Source organism: Pinus tabuliformis, chromosome 6 (genome assembly GCF_031772625.1).
Source record: "Pinus tabuliformis cultivar Carrire ecotype Pingquan chromosome 6, CPIR1, whole genome shotgun sequence".
Classification (NCBI taxonomy): domain Eukaryota; kingdom Viridiplantae; phylum Streptophyta; class Pinopsida; order Pinales; family Pinaceae; genus Pinus; species Pinus tabuliformis.
The window spans coordinates 595,583,489-595,602,942 of record NC_142292.1 but is presented as its reverse complement, the minus strand read 5'-3'; positions in this window follow the sequence as shown (position 1 = coordinate 595,602,942).

Sequence of the window (19,454 nt, the reverse complement as noted above, 5' to 3'; positions counted from 1 at the left end):
AAGCATATATTATCTGTTTCTAGCTAGTTTGATGAAGCAATTGAATAGGCAGTACAACCTTTGAAGGAACAAAGTTGTCAATGGTAAAATCAACGTAATCAATGACCATTATATCAAGCATTTTTTATGTGGAGTTCAAGCTCGTTAAAAATTAAACATAAGTAGTGAGCAAATGTTTCCCCCAGAGTTTAAGCTCATTCATTAAAAAATGAACCAATTTCTGGTAAATAACCATCGTGAATGCATTCATCAGCTTTTGAAGCCTTGGTCGTGTTCTCATCATCACCTCCACTCTGTATTGGCCGATCATTCACCTCCATTTGATTGTTTACCCTTTTTGAGGAACAGCTGCGAAGAGTGATCCTGTTAGCCATCCTTGTGACACTGCGTGATTGGAAAATTCCAAACCTTACCTGGAATTAGCTGCTACCCAAATTTATCACCCGTTCCTCGAAAAACGAGAGTCCTTTAAGCTCTTTTCATCTGACTCGTAAAATATGAAAAGATTTCCGATAAATTGGCCTCTCCAGCTCGTTAAAGTGACCAGAAGTGCTATCCCTCCTTTAGATTTTAATCTTTTTGGACATGAGGGATTATTACACAAAAAGATCGAGCGCTTGTTTTGTTCGGATCGTTAAAATTACCGAAAATTCATCCCTTTTGTATTATTTTATACTTTTTCAGACTTAAGGGATTATATGACGAAAAAGGATTGTTGGAGTTTTCTTTACGTCCCTTTCAGAATCTCTAAAATTGAAAAGGACCGAGTTATCTTTGTCGTTAAACTCGTTAAAACCGAATAGCGACAAACTTGTCCATACCGACAAGAATGAGTTTCACTATCGCTAGGCTCGTTAAAACATAGCGATGGGTTTGCCTGAAGGGAAAATTATAGAACAAGCATATGTTATGCTCCTCAAGCTTGACAAAAATAAAGAGGCACTGGTCAGCAATGACTGGGGGAAAATTGGGAAGAAAACTTGAAGAAACTTTATTGGTAGCAAGTCGCTCTTGAACATGACACTTTCACTCTGCATCCGAGTCGGGTTGGGTTGTTCCATTCACTGGTCATATCACCATTGGTCCATCACACCATCCATATTTGGGGTTAACGCTACCAATCCATGATGTCAGTGTCACCGATATGTTCAAGAGAAGTTGCTCAGAGAATTCACCTGTGTCTCATCCACTGCAATACATTTACGCTCCATTCTTTCATGACAGCCACCCTGAACCTTATATCATCAGATCGTTTTCACCTCCATTAAAATCATTTGCTCCGTTCCGTATCATAGATGTGGGATTCACTAAGGCCCTCTTATGACGGATCGCTTCTTGTCGACATCAGCTCATTATCCAGGAAGTCGATCTAGGAACAACCCTTTCAGTACTTTGAAGCTTGCATACCTCAATGGCAAGTTTCTCACTTCCGGCGACAGGTTTACATCAATGGCCTTTGACCGAAAGATTTTGCGTGGTGTTCAACGCTAAGTCCCTTATTCACACCACGTGAATTGTACTGTAGTACCTTGAGGGTCATCATCATTATCGGTGATTCCTCTCGCACCTGTTAACAGCTTACATCATTGGCTAGTAATCAGGCGATGTCTTTCCATGTTCGACTCCAAAACATCTCTCACATGGATCGACTTGTACTTCGAGTGAAGATCGAACGAGATTGAAGACCCTAGATCTAGTTTCATCCATCCGGGCTGCGATATATATTCAGGAAAATAAAGACATCAAATGTACATCATTGCTGCACATATAATCATCCAATCTATGGGATGATGGCTCTACCAGAATCATCAGTCTGCACACAGACGATTTTCTATCTTATGTACATGAAAATGAATTTATAAAGCTGAGCATGGGAATGCCTGCCTCAGCTAGATCATGAAAATATTATGAAGATAATGTATTGTATTGTATCTTATTACAGGTCGCCTTCCAGCTCGAAAAAACTTCGGATCCTCATGATAAAGCATTTCACCCGACATCAAAAGATTAACGACCTCATGCTTTAGGGGGCAACTATTATAGACATTTTTGGGCACTGTAACCCCAATCAATTATGTACATAGGCAGGTATCTTACCTTTGTTGCTACGCAACGCAGCGACCTCGTCATCATGTTACAGTTGAGCATGGTTATGTCGTGCAACCGGTTCTACTATCTTTCTATCTCCTCATCAGAATATGATGTGCGAGAGCTTTCACGCTCCCATGAGATTTGGCCATCTGCGGTTGGATTTACCCAGTCCTGCTCCTGTGTGGTTATCTTGTAGATGCAATCCAGATCATCGTCACTGTTGTAGTCGCGCACTAGCTCCATGTAGTGTGATCCTTCTGCAGTGTCTAAAGCTACCACTATGTGCAAAGACTTTTTCTCCAAGATAATCTTGCGCTTATTTAGATTTATCACTCCATTCATGTCAGTGGCCCAATCTATTCCCAATAGCGTGGGGTAGGGATTGCTATCATCAACAATCTTCATTACTTCGAAATCTACTAGCGCTCTTGCTCCTTTGATGTTTACTGTGATTCCTTGTAATCTCCCCATAGGTATGATCTTTTACTTGTTCGCCATCTACAGTTGGATAGGATACCATTGCAATGCAGGCTTGCCCATGCACTCCCATGTTTGCTTTGGCAGGACGTTCGCATCCGATCCTAGATCCAAAATCACTTGGTCCATCTCATATTCCCCGATATGCGCAGTCAATCTCATTTCCCTTTCCGTTCACATCCTGTGCTTCCCAAGCTTCCAGACTACGCACGGTTCTCCTAGCGCGGTCTCAGAACATCTAGTTATGAGTTCTTGCAGCCCCTTTATAGCCTTGTTGTCACGCAATAACTTCATGCATGTCTCTAAGAATGTAGTGAGCATCAATGGGTCCATTTCCGGCTCCAGTCTGTCTTTACTTCCTAAAGTGGAGGCATCAACAAAGCTCCTCTTAGCTTCCATGAAGGTCTCCTTAGCGCGCTCCAAATCAAATTCTGGTTCCTTCGTTGGAGCCTTGCGAACCCAGGTACTTTCTTCAGGCTGCTTTCCTTTGTCATTCCCTATCGTAATACCACTTCAGAGCACAATATTTATATTAGGGTCTTCCTTGCATAGCTCAGATCTCATCATTTGCAGTATTTGAGTCGGCGGAGGTTGGAGTGCTCCTTTATCACGTAACCTCGTTATCAGTGTGGGACAATCCTCCATCTCATGGTTAACCAATGTACAATACAAGCATGATGGTTGCATTGGATTCATACAATCGTAGGCATAATGCCCTAGTGCTCCGCAATTGTAACATATTAGTTGTCCACAACCTCTTCCTGACCCCCCTCCCCCTCAGCCTCATTTGTGCCCCTGAAATCCGGTTCACGCCATCTCTGCATTTTGGTTAAGGGGCCGCGTTTTAGCCTGAACTCTGTAGGTAGGAGTTCGATCGATCATTAGTTCATAACTTCGACATGTGCGCTCATCATGTCCTACTGATCTGCAGAAATTACAGAACAACTGCTGTGAATTTTGCGTATATTTCTATAATAGATGGCAGTTATCTGTAGCATGCTTTCCTCCTATCTAAAAAATCATGCACCATAGTGCAGGCACTGCGCTTGGTCCTGCTTGTGCCTCTGGTCTTAGGACAATTGGCCCTCCTCCTGCAAGGTAATTAGAAAACAACAGGCAGTGATTCTTGTCATGCCCTTGGCCCCTTGAATTTTATTCACCATACCTCATCACGCATCTCTGGGTGCGCTGTCCTGTCTTGTTTCAAACTCTACATCTCCATTCACAAGTTTTTTAACTACGCATGAATCTATTGAACTCATGGGTTAGGATCTTGTATCGGAGTCTCATGCAATCTCATCACGACCTCCAAAGCCTCAGCCCGAGCAGTTAGCCTTTGTTGCGACAACGTGTTCCATAGATGCAGCGTTAACGATGCTACGAACCATTCGAGGTGTTTCCCATCTGTTAGTGTCATGTTTGCTTTGCAAATTGTGCACTTCAATATTTGATCCAACTCCCACAGGGTCTCGCTTGGTAGCATTGTCATTTCCTTAAACCTAATGATCGACTGCGCCTCTGAATTTGGCCTGCTAAATTATTTGTTTAGCGCAACTTGGATATCTGCGATCCCTGCATTCATATTCTCATTGGAATGCCTAATGTACCAGGTCAGTGCGCGATCTTGCAGAGCGCTAACCAATGTTTCCTTATTTATATTATCGTCTGTGACACCCTGTGCTTCCCATACAGCTTTTACTATGAACCAAAACTGGTTCGGATCTTCATTCCCTACTCCCTTGAACATTGGTAGCTTCATCGCGCTTGCCATACTGCTTCGCGGTGGTGGCGGAGGTGGTATGGGTGAAGACGGGGGTGAATACGGTGAAACTGGTGGTGGTGTGGGTGGGGGTAGTATGCACGGAATTCTTTGTCTTATCAAGTCGATCGCACTTCTTGGTGAGACCTTCGTGAGCTCGTCTTCGCCCCCTCGTGGAGGTGAAATCAAGGGGCTAGTCTCTAGTTCTATGCTACCTCTGTTTGTGTAGATTTTCCCACTTCGCGTAGCCCAAAACATCAATTTATTCACATAACACGCTTTTCACGCAGTAGCATTTTAATCCAAGTGTTCAAAGATTTAACGTACTTACCTTGCAGTCCTTTGAGGAAGTGTCATTCTGCCTCGCTATAGCTGACTGAAGTATCTACCGCAAATTCAGTGATGAATCCTCCTATGATCTAATCAAGCTAGTGATCGACATTGCACGCGATTTTATCTTCCGATGCTTCCAGTTTGCACACCAATTCTGGAGTCCACACAATAGGTTTGTCGAGTTTACACCTTCCTTGGCTATCTTCTAGCTTCGTGATCCACTCATACAACTCAGTGGGGAAGAATGCAAAGAAAATTTCATGGATCTCCATATATAAGTAGGAATCTAACCACTCTAGTCACGAATTCCTGTTTTCCTGCGCTGTGAACTCGTGAATCTTTCTGTCCAACCAATCTTCAATTCCTTTCTTTGTTGGATTCTAGTGATACAACATCAGACAGTAGATCCCTATCCTAGCAATGGAACCATTTGTTGGCTTGTTGGGGCCTGACCCAGGTTTGGTGTTAATTAGTGAAGCAAATCCTTGTACTACTGGCCCTTTAGGTAATAGTGCATGGAGCGTGGACTGAGGTCTTGCCTGAGGTAGTATGGGAGGGTGCTAGAACTAGGTTTTCGCACCCTTGAGATGTCTGAGAAGTACGACTGGTCCTCTGTCTATTCCTGTGCGTGGGTCGCACGCACTTTCCGTTCCTCATGACCCGATACATTGCCTTCGCATAGCCCTAACCAAGGGTTGTGCCACACTTTGTGCTATTACCCGAGATCTTACTTATCTTCTAGTGTTATTTAATTACCTTCGCCTACTTGAATGCCCTAAGTTATAATTATCAATACACAACATTCATACATGATCACGTAGTAAATAAATAGTATACTTGCAAATTATATTCAATCATGCTTTGAACCGGGAAAAGATATACAGATTTATGGTAAAAATTCTCTTTATTGATTCTTCTAACGGTTACAGACTCAACTTGCCCTCTGCACTCAGCTGCAGGGGTCCACGCACTCAGCTGTGGACTACTAGGCCTCTGCGCACTCAGCTGCAGAGCCTTGTCCTACTCTATGATCCACAGACACACTTTACACTTCAACTCAACCACTTAGACTTCTTATGCTTTCCTTATATTTGTTATTAGTTATTTTCTACACTTAGAGCCTCACTTTATTTATACAATCCCATAGTCCGCGGACCATGGGTAGGTCTATCTAGCCGACATAACATTACAAAAACTAGGGTGGACAACCCTGTGATTCTATTATACTTTCACACCTTACGCCCCTAATTCGTGGAGCTTTTACAAAAATATTAAGTCAAAACTTGGGCTTTAAGCCCCAAAACATGCCTTGGGGGGATTCCATGCCCAACAATATATATATATATATTTCCCTTTGGAAAAAATGTAATTTCCATTAAGTGAGAAAATTACATGTTGTATATGCATAATGCATATGCTATAAGAGGGGCATTGCCTTTCAAAAAAAAATATAAGTTCTCAAGTATAGATCTAATATTGATGCCTTGTGTCCATGCAAGGAGGGATCATTCTCATATGTGTTCAGCATAGTGTTTTATCAAAAAAATAATAATTCAAGCCATATAGAGTAATCGCACTATTCTTGTTGTAAAAAAAACATATGAATATTTACAGATGTAAACTAAGATGCAAAAAAAATAAATACATGTAGCCATGCTCCCTGTGAGCCTGCTACACATCTATTTCCATAAAAGGCCGATGGTAGTACTGATAATAGGCCCCTTCCCTGTGTTATTGAATCATCCAAGTACCGGATGGCCTGTCCATAACTTCTTTGGATAATTTGTCAGCATCTGCATTCTGTTCCCTGAAAATGTGATGGCATGAAAAAGTGTCAAAATCTGTAATAAGTTGATGAGCCTCATCTAGTATATGTCTCAAAGTATAAGCAGAACATCTATTTTTTTTGTTTAACTAGTCATAGACAACTTTTGAGTCCCTAAAGAGTTGTAAATCTCTACAATGATTTTCCAACGCAAATTGTATGAGGAATTTTGCAGTGGATAGTTTGGCAAAGTTATTCGTGCCCCATCCTAATCCCATTTGTATATGGTAATAGTGGGAAGCAATGAGATACAGAATGGCCCCTCCACCGCACCCTCCCTCCTGTGCGGAACCGTAAAAAAAAGCCCAAGGTTTTGAATGATTTATGGTTTTAGGAACAATGGTTCGAGGCCGAGCCGTCTCATCATCATCAGGGATGATAGAGTAATTGGTCAGGATACGGGAAGCAATGGAAGGCCAATGCGGAGAGGTGTTCTGGAATATGAGATTGTTGCGGGCGATCAAGAGACCCTAACTGATGAGGAGTGGGAGGTTCTGGAGCTTTATTGGGACAACACTTGACCACCATGATGACCAGGCCTCCTTTACTATAATACCTTGCCACCTGGTTGGAGAAGGAACCATAGTTAAGATCAATTGCCAGAGGTCTTGTGCGACTTGGCACTCAATAAATAGATGTGAGATAGATTCGTTGTTGCATTTGCATAGGCAGCACCAGAAAGAATCATGTTGTGCTCGCTTGAGAAGGTTGTCTCTTGTGGGAATTTTGTTTTTCAATATGGTCCACATGAGAATTATTATCCTAGGGGGGGACTTGAGCTTCCACAAGTGCTTCCACCATGACTCGATGGCTTGTGGACGACTAGCTTCGGCTATCACAAGGTATCCTTCCTTTGGTGTATATTTGCTAGCTTTCGATAGCGCCCATATTACCTCATCTTCACCTTCGCCAATCCGGATGTGAGCTTCAGTAAGAGCCCCAATGTAGGCATTCCATTGCTGTGTCCATTGTTGTGGAATGTTTATTCTCTGGGCCATTCTCCAAGCTTGCTGAAATAAAGTGGCGTGCTCAGGATCCGCAACATGGACGATATGGGTAATGTTGTTATCTCTGAGAAAAATCCTGAGCTTGTTTCGCAACCTGTGGGCATTCTTGCAGCCAATCCATGGGTCCAGTCCAATCCTCACAGCCATTCCAGACTGTATTTTCCAAGTGATGCCAGCTCTGATGATGTCTAGAGATTTAATTATAGCCTTCCATATGATTGATACCCCTGAGTGGTATCTTTGAGGTTGTCTTAGCCAGTCCATCAAGTTAAGAGGGGCGATGTATTTTGATACAACCACCCTTGTCCATAGGTTGTTTGATGTAACAAGCTGCCATCCAAGTTTCGCTGCTAGAGCAGAGGAGAAATCCTCTAATTTCTTGATGCCCCATCCTCCCCATTTCTTGGGCAAATTGAGTGCCTCCCACTTGACCCATGCAAAAATTTTGCTTGTTTGTTTGCCCTTCCAAAGGAATCTGCAGCATAAGGCCTGGATCCTGGAGAGTATACCCCTAGGAATCCATGCCAATGACATCCAATAGACCGGAGTGGCCTCCAGAACAACTTTAATGAGGATGAGTCTGCCTGCCCTGGATAGGTATTTGTAGTACCAAATATTGAGTCTTTTCTCCATCTTGGAAATAAGCCATGTCCAATCTGCTATTTTATACCCCAGAGGCTTCAACTTGTAACCCGAGTATCTAAGGCCATCCTCCAATCTTAGTAAGGTGAACTGGAATCTTTGCAGTGCAAAATGTATTTCATATTGGGAACATCCAACCTCTGTTAGGGTGGACTTGTTGTAGTTTACAGTCATACCGGTGGCCAATTGGAACAGTGTGAATGTGTTCTTCATATTTGTCAAATCCCCTTATATATATTAAAAAAAGAAAAGTTAAAATAATATAAAACATGTCCAAGAAAAATGTCAATCTGTATTATCATGGTTTTAATAAATTTAAAAATAAGAATATTTTTATGCATAGAGATCTAAAATTTATATAAATATAAATAGCATTATTAATACCTAGTTTTGATCCATCTTAACTCCGAATCTACTAAATATAGATTCATTTTAACTCTAGATCTACCAAGTTTCAAGAAGAATCAAATTTCTTGACATACAAATCTTTTCTCAAGTTTTACATAAAAAAAAGCTTAAGAGATTTGATCCTTCTTGATACTTAGTATATTCAAAGTTAAAATGAATATATACTAATTATTATTTAATCCTCAATCATAAAAAAGATACATACATTTATTTAATTCTTTCATACAATACAAAGCAATAAATACTTGTACTTTGAAACAATTTTAAAAATTGACTTTGAATTAAATTTCTCATTTCTTCAAATGAGACCTTTGCAAAGACTCATTTCCTTAGTTTCAAAGGGATAGATTTTTCTTCTTTAGATTGGGTAAGTATTTAATGCTATTTATTGAATAGTTTTTTTTTTAGTATTTGAGATTAACTTAGTATATATCTATTTTAATAAGAGATCTAGCAAGTGCCGAGAGGGATCAAATCCCTTGAGGTGCAAACCTTTTTTTGGAGTGAAAAAAATTGAAAAAATGTTTGCACCTGGAGAGATTTAACTCTTCTTGGTACCTAATAAATCTTTGGTTAAGATGTATCTCTCTCTCTCCCTCTCTCCGCCCCCCAACACACACATCATGTGTAAATTTTCATTGTTTAAATTGCATTTTCCAACACATAAATGGATTTAAGGCCTTGAAAATTCCATTGGGCACTTGGATTTACTACGTGACTTAAACTTGCAATTCCAACCAATATTTGTTATATACTAGGCAAAATTGAGTGAAGAATAAAGCTTAAAAAGGACCAAATTATAGAATAGTGAGACTATTTAAAATGTTTTAACCATATTTTTTTGTTGGTAAATTTGAAATTGTATTTCCTCAAAATGCCTTCATATAAAAATATATATCACTGCTTATGCTACATCTAGTAACAATCTGCCTCGAGGGAAACCATAAATGTTAACCATGGATAATAGTTTAGATTATTCAAAATGTTAACAACTATCACTATGAAGTTCACGACAACTAGCATAAATTGAACTACAAGAAGTAAATGACAAACATCGAGTGCCTAGACATAACATCAATCAAATGAAGTAACTAGGGTGAGATCTTGAGCATTGGTCACCGTTGGTGATGGAGGTTCTAGACCACATTGGAGATGGCCTTCTATGTGAGAAATCCGAGCATCCAAACTAGAAAGGTAGAAGTGCTGGTAACATTGAACACATTGGATTTCATTCAAGAAAGATATTATATCATTTCAGTCTTCATGCTTCTCCTTCAAGACCCTACCCAAGAGTGTCTTCATCTCTTAGTGGAAGGTAATTGAGTTCAAGTATTGGCTCCATATTCCCTTAGTATGTCTAGGGTCATGAACTGAATTGGCTACCTAAACTCGAATTTTTGAGTCTAAGTAGGTTTGTTGGTCACTAGTGGTCAAAGCTTCAAGTTGACAAATTTCCTCTTGAACTTTTGGAGTGGAGGAGTGAAAAATGGTTGTTACATATTGAGCTTGGGATTGGGATAACGGTTGAACTTTAATACCTCTGCCACCAAATCCCTAGCAATAGTGCATCCTCTGTCAAGAAATGTTGCATCTGGTTGCTAGGTAATAAGATGAAAATATCACCTAAAAAATCCAGAAACTAAGGGGATTGTAAATTTGAAAACCAAATATGAGTAAAGCCTAGGGTGACATGAATTTCCAAGGAAGTCTGTGAGAACTTCTAATAAAATGGAGCGATTGAGGGGAAGTAAACAAAAGACTTTAGGAAAGGCCCAAAAACCACCAAGAGGCAGAAAGACAAAAACTAATACTCACTCCCATTGTGCTATGGGAACTACTTACCAAAAACCTCCAAACATAAGCAAAACTGGTAAATAAGTTGTCAAAGTACAAGGAATTGAACATAGGAAGAGTTACCCAATGTTAGCCAACCTAGCGGGCATGAACTTGCATCGCCATGAGGGCGAGTTGATGGCTGTTGCCTCCCACCCCTACAATGGTTGTCATTGTGGTTGTTGCCAGTGTCTCGGAGAGTGCCTCAATTACATTCCTCTATCTTCTCCCCTTGCTATTGCTTAACCTCTAACGCATGTGTTAGAGATACACATACCTAGAAGCTATGCCTTCCGAAATTTCTGTGCATGCCGATACATGGCCATGGAGATCAACCATTCTTTGCACTAGAGTGGAAACCAAAAGTTTGGCACACAACCTTGCATATTCACAACTAGGTACATTCCATACACTACCTGTCACACAAAGAAATTGTACCACCTATGGTGGGGGGATGTCACAGACATAGTAGAAAAGCATGAGATGAAAGTCTCTCAACCTAGAGTGCTCAAACAATGACTAGTTTGCCATGAGATAGAAATGTTTTAATAGATATTTGCATGTGTGAATGCATGGGTAGGTTGGCCACACCACCCTGCCCCGCCCACCCCCACCCCCCCAATGCAATGGGAGGTGGTGGGGTGGCGAGATTCCCCCAACCCCCTCATCCATAGTCCTGAATTTCAATGCCCCATTTGAGGGTTTTTTTTAGTTCCTTTATATAATATATACAATGTTTTTTTAACCATATATAATATATACATAGTTGACATTGAAATATTTTATTTATGGATCACATTGTCCACATTAAAATGGTATTTTTGCTATTAATATATTTTTAAATACACATCAATATTACCTAACATTACGTATTAAAATATTTTATTTATGACCTACATTAATTTTATTATTAATAAAATAATACATGTTCCTTGGTTTTTGAGTTGGCCTGAGCACTCTGCAACCTAGGGTTTTCTGCTCGCCCCTGCAACAACGTAGTCTGAACCCTCCCTACTTCTATTCTTCGTCAGCCTTCCTCCTTGCGATAACAGCTGCTGGCATAGACCACACTGCAATGGCTGACCCTCAGGGGGGGGGGGGGCTTCAAAGCCTTCCCCCTCAGCCAAGAGAGATAACCAAGCGAAGGAACCAACAAAGCCTTCTAGTCCAAGTAAACACGGATACAAGAGATTTCCCAATGTAAGATACGACAAACGCTCCCACTGATTAGTCAGACAGGCGTAGTGAAGTACAAGAAGGAAAGATTGGGCAATAGGAAACACCCAAGGTTACATCAACGACATGCAAACCCATAGCAGCTGAACGACCCAAGATAGAACTTCCCAGCCAAAGAATCAATGGTCAAATCCAATACATGAAGGACCATGCGTTCATTGGAAAATTTATTGGATACTGGCTGACTAAAAAAGCTTTGCAAGGATGGATCTCTGCCAAATGGAAACCCAAGGGACATGTCACCCTGTAGCTAGGACCAAAAGGGTTTTTCAATACGATTTTCATTTGCATCGAAGACCGGAATAGGGTTATGGATGAAGGTCCCTACTTCTTCAATTCTGTCGGTCTATATTTAAGGGAATGGGTAGAGAGATTTAACCCGGACAAGGAGGATTTTAGCTGGGCACCAGTTTGGATCCAGATGTACTCGCTCCCGTTGGAATACTGGGACGAAGAATCGCTGAGAGACATTGGCAAGGGGCTGGGGGAGTTTATAAAAATTGCTGAGGAAACAAAGCTGCGCAGATACACCTCCTATGCCCGTATTTGTGTCTTCATGCGCTTGGACAAAGCCCTTCCGGACTCAGGAAGTCTCTTCCATGATGACTTTGAATGGATTCAACCCTTAGATTTTGAACATGTACCCTTTTGCTGTTGCAAGTGTCATGCCCATGGGCATCTTTTTCGGGACTACCCTCTAACTGCTAAACCCCAAACCTTAGATCCCTTAGACAAGTCGGCTCATGATGGCTTTACCAAGGTCGCAAATCGAAAAAGATCGCATAAAAAACCCTCCTCCGGGAAAAAGCCCATGCAAGACGCTGCCTCCATTCCCTCCACAAGCAATAGCTTTGAGGTTCTTGCTAAAACTTCAGAAGACCCACCGCAGAGCATTTTGCCAATCCCACCGCTGATCATCACGACCTCTCCCCCCCCTCTGTCTGGCTCTTCTCCAACTCCCCTGCCCTTGAGTGACAACATTGGGATTCCTGAGGCGGCTCGAAAGAGCCCTGATTGGAAACCTAATGGAATGGATGTTGACGGTATCCCTAGCCAGACTCTGCACTTAGCAATCACCTCAGCAGAAAGCAGTCAGACACAACACATGGAAGAAGAACCGAAAATAATTGATTTGGGAGGACTTGACATCTTCGAGCTGGAACAAGCATGCAGAAGGAAAGATTATGACAATATTCAAGAGCATCAACTCAATACCCTAGAAGTCATCATCTCCAGGGCTTACCAACAACAACAACTAGGCATACAACTGGGCAATCAATGGGATGGAAGCTTCTTTCCTAAAGACTCCAAAAAATGTGGAAGAAAGACAGACCTTCAAAGAACTATTGCAATAGGGAAAATCCTGGTAGACTCAGGCAGATATGCTAAGTTGACAAAGTACTACAAGCCTACCACAAATAGTGAATTATGAAGCTCACTTCATGGAATCTTAGAGGGCTCAATAGCCCTGACAAACTCAGAATGATAAAAAACAAGATAAAGTAGGAGTAGCCCCAGATCTTCTTTATGCAGGAAATGAAATGTAATAGTAACACACTTGGAAACATCCTCTCTAGAGCATGGCCAGGTTGTCACTCTGTTGCAGTGGATGCTTCGAGTGCCTCCGGGGGACTTGCAATTGCGTAGAACACACAAGCTATAACACTCTCAGACTTTCATGCCTCCCATCACATTATACAGGCTACTTTTCATATAATTGGCGCCAACATTCATGGCCATCTCTCCAATGTCTACTTCCCATAAAATTGCTCTTTTAGATACAATAGAAGTGCTCAACTTCAGTAGACTCCATCCTCTTTGGATCATTGGAGGAGACTTCAACATGATCACCAAGCTGGAGGAAAAGCAGGGAGGCCGAGCCAAGCTGGAACAGGAAAATGGCCATTTTAAAGATTTTATCCAAAACAATATGCTAATTGATCTGCAATTTTGTAATGGAATGCACACCTGGAGCAATCGCAGGGTTGGGCCACATCAAATTGCTTCCAAACTAGATAGATTCCTCATTTCATATAATGTAGTGCATCTTGGGGGCGACATTTCGGCATCAATTCTTCCATTTTCAGGTTCAAATCATTGGCCTATCTCTCTCCAATGGCAAAGACCAGGCAACTCTACTAGGTGTCCTTTCCGCTTCAAAGCTTTTTGGCTTACCCACCCCGCCTTCAATGACCTCATCAGATCCACCTGGACCAACTTCCCTTCGCCAGAGGGATCAAAAATGTTTGAGTTTCAACAGAAACTCAAATTCTTGAAATCCAAAATTAAGTGTTGGAATCAAGAGACTTTTGGCAACATCTTCCAGGCTCAGCAAGATCTAAACAAAGAAATGAGAGAACTCCAGCAACATATAATCACAAAGGGCTACAAGGAAGAGACTTTGGAACAGGAAAAGCTCATTCACAATCAATTGGAGGAGAGAAGAAAGCAGGAAGAAATTCTTTGGAAGCAAAAATCTAGAATTAGATCACTGAAAGAAGGAGAAAGGAACACTAAATTCTTCCACAGAACCACAATACAAAGAAGAATGCACAACACCATCTCTTTCATACAGAAGCGAGGGGGGGGAAGAGTGGAAAGCCATGTAGAGATCGAACAAGAGTTTATCAATCACTTCCAGGAGGTCCATCAAGAACCCCAAATTGATAGATGGCTTGCTATAGAAAAGATCACTCAAAATGTGCCGAAAATTATCACAGAAGAACACAACCAACTTCTTCTTCAACCAGTAATGCCTCAGGAGGTGGATTTGGCTATGAACCAGCTCAAGGGGGGCAAAGCTCCTGGTCCGGATGGCTTCACTACTACCTTTTTCCACTCTTTTTGGGATCTTATCAAAGAGGAGGTGTGACTAGTGGTGAAGGAATTGCGCACTTTTCATTGGCTCCTGCCCTCTCTGAACTCTACTTTCATCGCCCTCATCCCAAAAGAAGAGAATACCAATACTCCAGACAATTTCCATCCAATCACACTATGCAATGTTATCTACAAGGTGATATCCAAAGTCATTGCTAACAGGTTGAAGCCGCTTTTTCCCTTGCTCATATCACCTGAACAATCTGGATATGTAGAAGGAAGACAAATATTGGACGGCATTATCCTCACTCATGAAATCATACACTCTCTCAAGCACTCCAAAAAGGCAGGTATGATTCTCAAGATTGACCTCTCTAAAGATTTTGATAAGTTAAGATGGACCTATATTCAAAAAATGCTAACAGCCTTTGGTTTTTCCCTGATGTGGGTTCGATGAATTCTGAGTTTAATTTCCACAACATTTTTCTCTATCCTCATAAATGGCATACCCTCTCGACCTTTTAGCCCCTCTAGAGGCATCAGACAAGGAGATCCACTTTCCCCATTCCTTTTTGTTCTAATGGCAGAAGGTCTGGGTTGCCATATCAAACATGCCCTCCTCTCCTAGCATCTCAAAGGTCTATCCATACACAACTCTCCAGTCATCACTCATCAACAGTTCGTGGAAGACAACATGTTGTTTGGGTATCCTTCTGTTCAGGAAGCCTCCCTTTTTAAATCCCTTCTGAATGATTTCTCTAATGCTTCAGGGATGAGCATAAACACGGCCAAATAACAGATCTTCTTTTTTCACACCCCCCTATTACTTAGCAGGCTATTACCCGCATTCTAGGCTTCTCCATAGCCTCCTTACCTTCCAAATACCTTGGAGCTCCCTTAATAGATTCTGCCATCAAGCATGCCTCTTGGTATATGCTCCTTGAGAAACTTGAATCTCGTCTCACTTTATGGACTCAAAGAACTCTGAACATAGCTAGCAGATTAGTGCTAATCAAAGCTGTGCTATAGGCTATGCCTCTCTACCTTTTCTCAATCTTGGCAGTGCCTAAATGAGTCCTTAAAAAAATAAAAGCTCTACAACGCAATTTTCTTTGGGGTGCAACTGGCACAAATCGAAAATGGGCCTTGGAAAAATGGACGACAACATGCAAGCCCAAAGAAAAAGGGGGTATAGGCATGAGAGATCCTCATCACAACAATGTTATCATGGGTGCAAAAATATGGTGGCAATGGCTCTTTGCTCCCAATAAGCCATGGGTAGTCATCTGGATAGCCAAATATGCCAATCACAGACCAACAGAGGAGCTAATCAGATTCACTCCAACTGAAAAGGGATCACTAATATGGAACATTACCAGACAACACTTCTTGTTGATCCAACAACACAACTTTTGGGAAATAAGGAACGATAGCACTGCTCGGTTCTAGACGGATGCCTGGAACCAACTACCAAAGCTCAACAACATCTATAGACCGCCTCCTTGCCAAGAGTGGGAGGAACAACAAAAGGAATTCGTCCAGCAACAATGGATTCCAGAGACAGAACAGGGGTACAGACAATGGAAGTAGATCGACAGGCTGATCAGGAATGCAGATAACCAGACTAAGGAGATCATGGAGAGTGAGCTCCAGAATCGACGCATTAGATCATCTGAAGGCAGGGATATTTTAAGATGGGGATATACCCCAAAAGGTTCCTTCACCACCAAAGAGGCTTATAAAATTATATGCAATGATCCAATGCCCCTGGATCCTATCTGGGGCAGAATCTGGTCACCGGGTACTTGGCCCAAAGTCTCCCTATTCCTTTGGCTTGTTGGGCACCGGAAAATCCTCACTTGGGACAATCTTAGGAAAATAAACTTTCACGGGCCCTCCATATGTCCCAATTGTAATTCTCAGGAGGAATCGCTCCAACACCTCTTGGAATCTTGCACTCTCGCCAATCAACTGTGGGAGAAGGCTAGTTTCTGTTGTCAAAAAAGAAGCAGAGTGTCTGAAGATATAATCAACTCTATTCACCATTGGCACCAGAACCCTTATAAAAGGCGAACTACTCAACCAAGTATGGAGATTGATTCCTGGCCTTCTCCTCTGGACAATATGGAAAGAACAAAACAAGCGCATTTTCAAATATCAAATCACTCATGTAGAAATCATTTGGGGTAACTTTTGTCTCAATCTTAAAGAGACCTTGGCACTTCAAACTTACCACACGGAAGATTTTCCCACTCTTGCAAATGAGAAAGCCATCTGGGAAAATTAGAACATACAACTCCCACAAGGTACTCACAATCACAGACCTTCAGAAGATAACAACATCAGAAAGCACTTATGGACCCCCCCTCCAAAGCATACTTTCAAACTCAACTTTGATGGAGGTTCAAAGGGCAATCCCGACAAAGTAGGATTTGGCGGCATATTTAGAGATCATGAGGGTTCACCTCTCCTAATCTACTTTGGAAACATTGGCTGGGACACGAACAACTCGGCTGAACTAGAGGGTCTCTGGCAAGGATTACTCCTCTCCCAGTGTCATGTCTTCCAACCTCTAGAGATCGAAGGTGATTCCCTAATCCTCATCAACCTGGCCAATCAACTCCTCAATGGGGCACATGCACATAAAATTTCCAATAGTTGGAGACTTGAAGCCAAATTGGAAGCAATAGAACAATCGCTTCACACCAATCGTGCCATCATATTCAATCACGTTAAACGGGAAGGAAACAAGGTCGCTGATCTACTTGCCAATTTGGGGGTGGAAACTGGGCACACTCTTCTCACTGGAGCTCTAGACATAATTCAGAATCATGATCAAAATCAGGAGTGCAAAATACTGGTCCAAAGGGATGCAGCTCTCCCAGATGTGGGTATATAGATGGGCGTTAAATATGACGGGACAAGGGTGGGGCGAGATGGGGCGATACCTGCCTACCTAGGACAAGCCGGATATTTGGCTTCTGATCAATGGATCTCTGCATTTGAGAAGAGAAGGGTTCATTGGCTTTGTTCTAAGTAGTTTTGGATATCATACCTCAGCACGCTCCATCATACCTCAGACTTCGACTCTCTTCAATGCAACAGTAATGGCGAATCGTAGATCGATAACCAGCAACATGCGATTGCATTCAGATTGCATCGCTATTTTGGAGGATCGTAGATTGGGGAGACCTAAGGCCAAGGCCTTAACCAATAGTGATATGCGACTGTGATCAGATCGCATTGCTATTTCGCATCGGCGGAAACTAAGGGGCGGAGCCTCCACACTTTCTCATGTGTGATGCGATGACGCAGCCCCGACCGCGGATCGCAGAATGGGGAGACCTAAGAGCAATGCCTTTACTTATAGAGATATGCGATTGCGATCAGATCGCATCGCAATATCACATCGGCAGAATCTAAGGGGCAGAGACTCCACACCTTCACATGTGCAATGCAATGACGCAGACCCGATGGCGGATCGCAGAATGGGGAGATCTAAAGGAAATGCCTTTACTTTTAGCGATATGCGATTGCGATTAGATCGCATCGCAATATCGCATCGGCAGAAACCCAAGGGCGAAGCCTCCACACTTTCATAAGTGCGATGCAATGATGCGAACCCAACGGCGGATCGCAGAATGGGCAGACTAAAGGGCAATGCCTTTACTTCTAGCGATATACGTTTGCCTGATGATAGTACGAGGCCGGCTGTGGCCGCCCAGGTGCTCACTATCTGGTTTTTTTTTTGTTTTTTGCTAGTGTTGCTTGGTTTATGGCTTCCTATATGGACTTATCGTCAAGGAACCATCTTGCTGTTTTTTGTGGGGTCTGGACTTGAGAAGTGCTACCTTTTTTGAAGTTTCTGCCCTCACTGGACTGGTTTCCCCAATGTTGGGGCAGTCCACATCTTGTTGATACTCTACGCTACCTTGTTCGAGGCCTTGTCCTCTTTGTATCTTTCTGTACATATTAATAGATTACTTTTACTTAGAATTATATTATTATTATTATTTTTATTTTTTTTGTTAATTTTTATTTATTTTTTAATAATAATAATTTTTAAATGTCTAATATTAATTTTCTATTAAGAATTAAATGAATTACTCATCTCTCTCTTATTACTTTTATTACGAAGCAAATATTCTTTTTTTTCTTTTACTTTTTACTTTTAAATATTTTTTCTCTTTAAATATTTTTATTATGGTTAACATTAAAATAATTATTTTTTAACTTTTTTTTTGTCTTTCTATCTATATATAGTTGAAATAAATTAGTTAATGGGGACGTTCAAATAGTTTATTTAAGTTCTCTAGTGAAACATTTTTAAAAGTATAAGAATCTTACACATAGTCAAAACTGAAAATACAAGATTTTTATAACTTTTAATTACTTTATCTCAAATGTAGTATAAATTGATGTTAGGTTTTTTATATACAACTCATGTAGTGAAAGTAAAATATTTTTACCACATCTCTTTATTATTAATGTTTTGTATCAGTTTTAATTAAAATTAACCAAACATATATAATATGTTTTGTTTTTTTTTGTTTTTTGTTTTTTTAATTATAGTCCACATTGTTTTTTTATTTATATAATATTTAATTTTTATTTTATCCTTGTTTTTTAATTATAGTATTAATGTTTTGTATGAGTTTTAATTAAAATTAACAAAAAAATGTATAAAATGTTTCCATATTGTTTTTTATTTATATAATATTTTATTTTTATTTTATCCTTGTTTTTTATTATAGTACTGAAAGAATTACACATCTCCCTCATACTAGGCTATGAAATAATTACACATCTCCCTCATACTGGGCTATACAGATGCATCTCTCATGGCAAAGACCTTTTTTACTTTTAATTATTTTCTCTCTCTAAAGTTAGTATAAAATCATGTTACTACATATAGACATCAAGATATTTTATCATTGAGAGTGAAAGTGAACTATTTTTACATCTCCTTTATCATGAGATTATTAATGTTTTATAATGCTTTTACTTAAAATAACCAAATATGTCT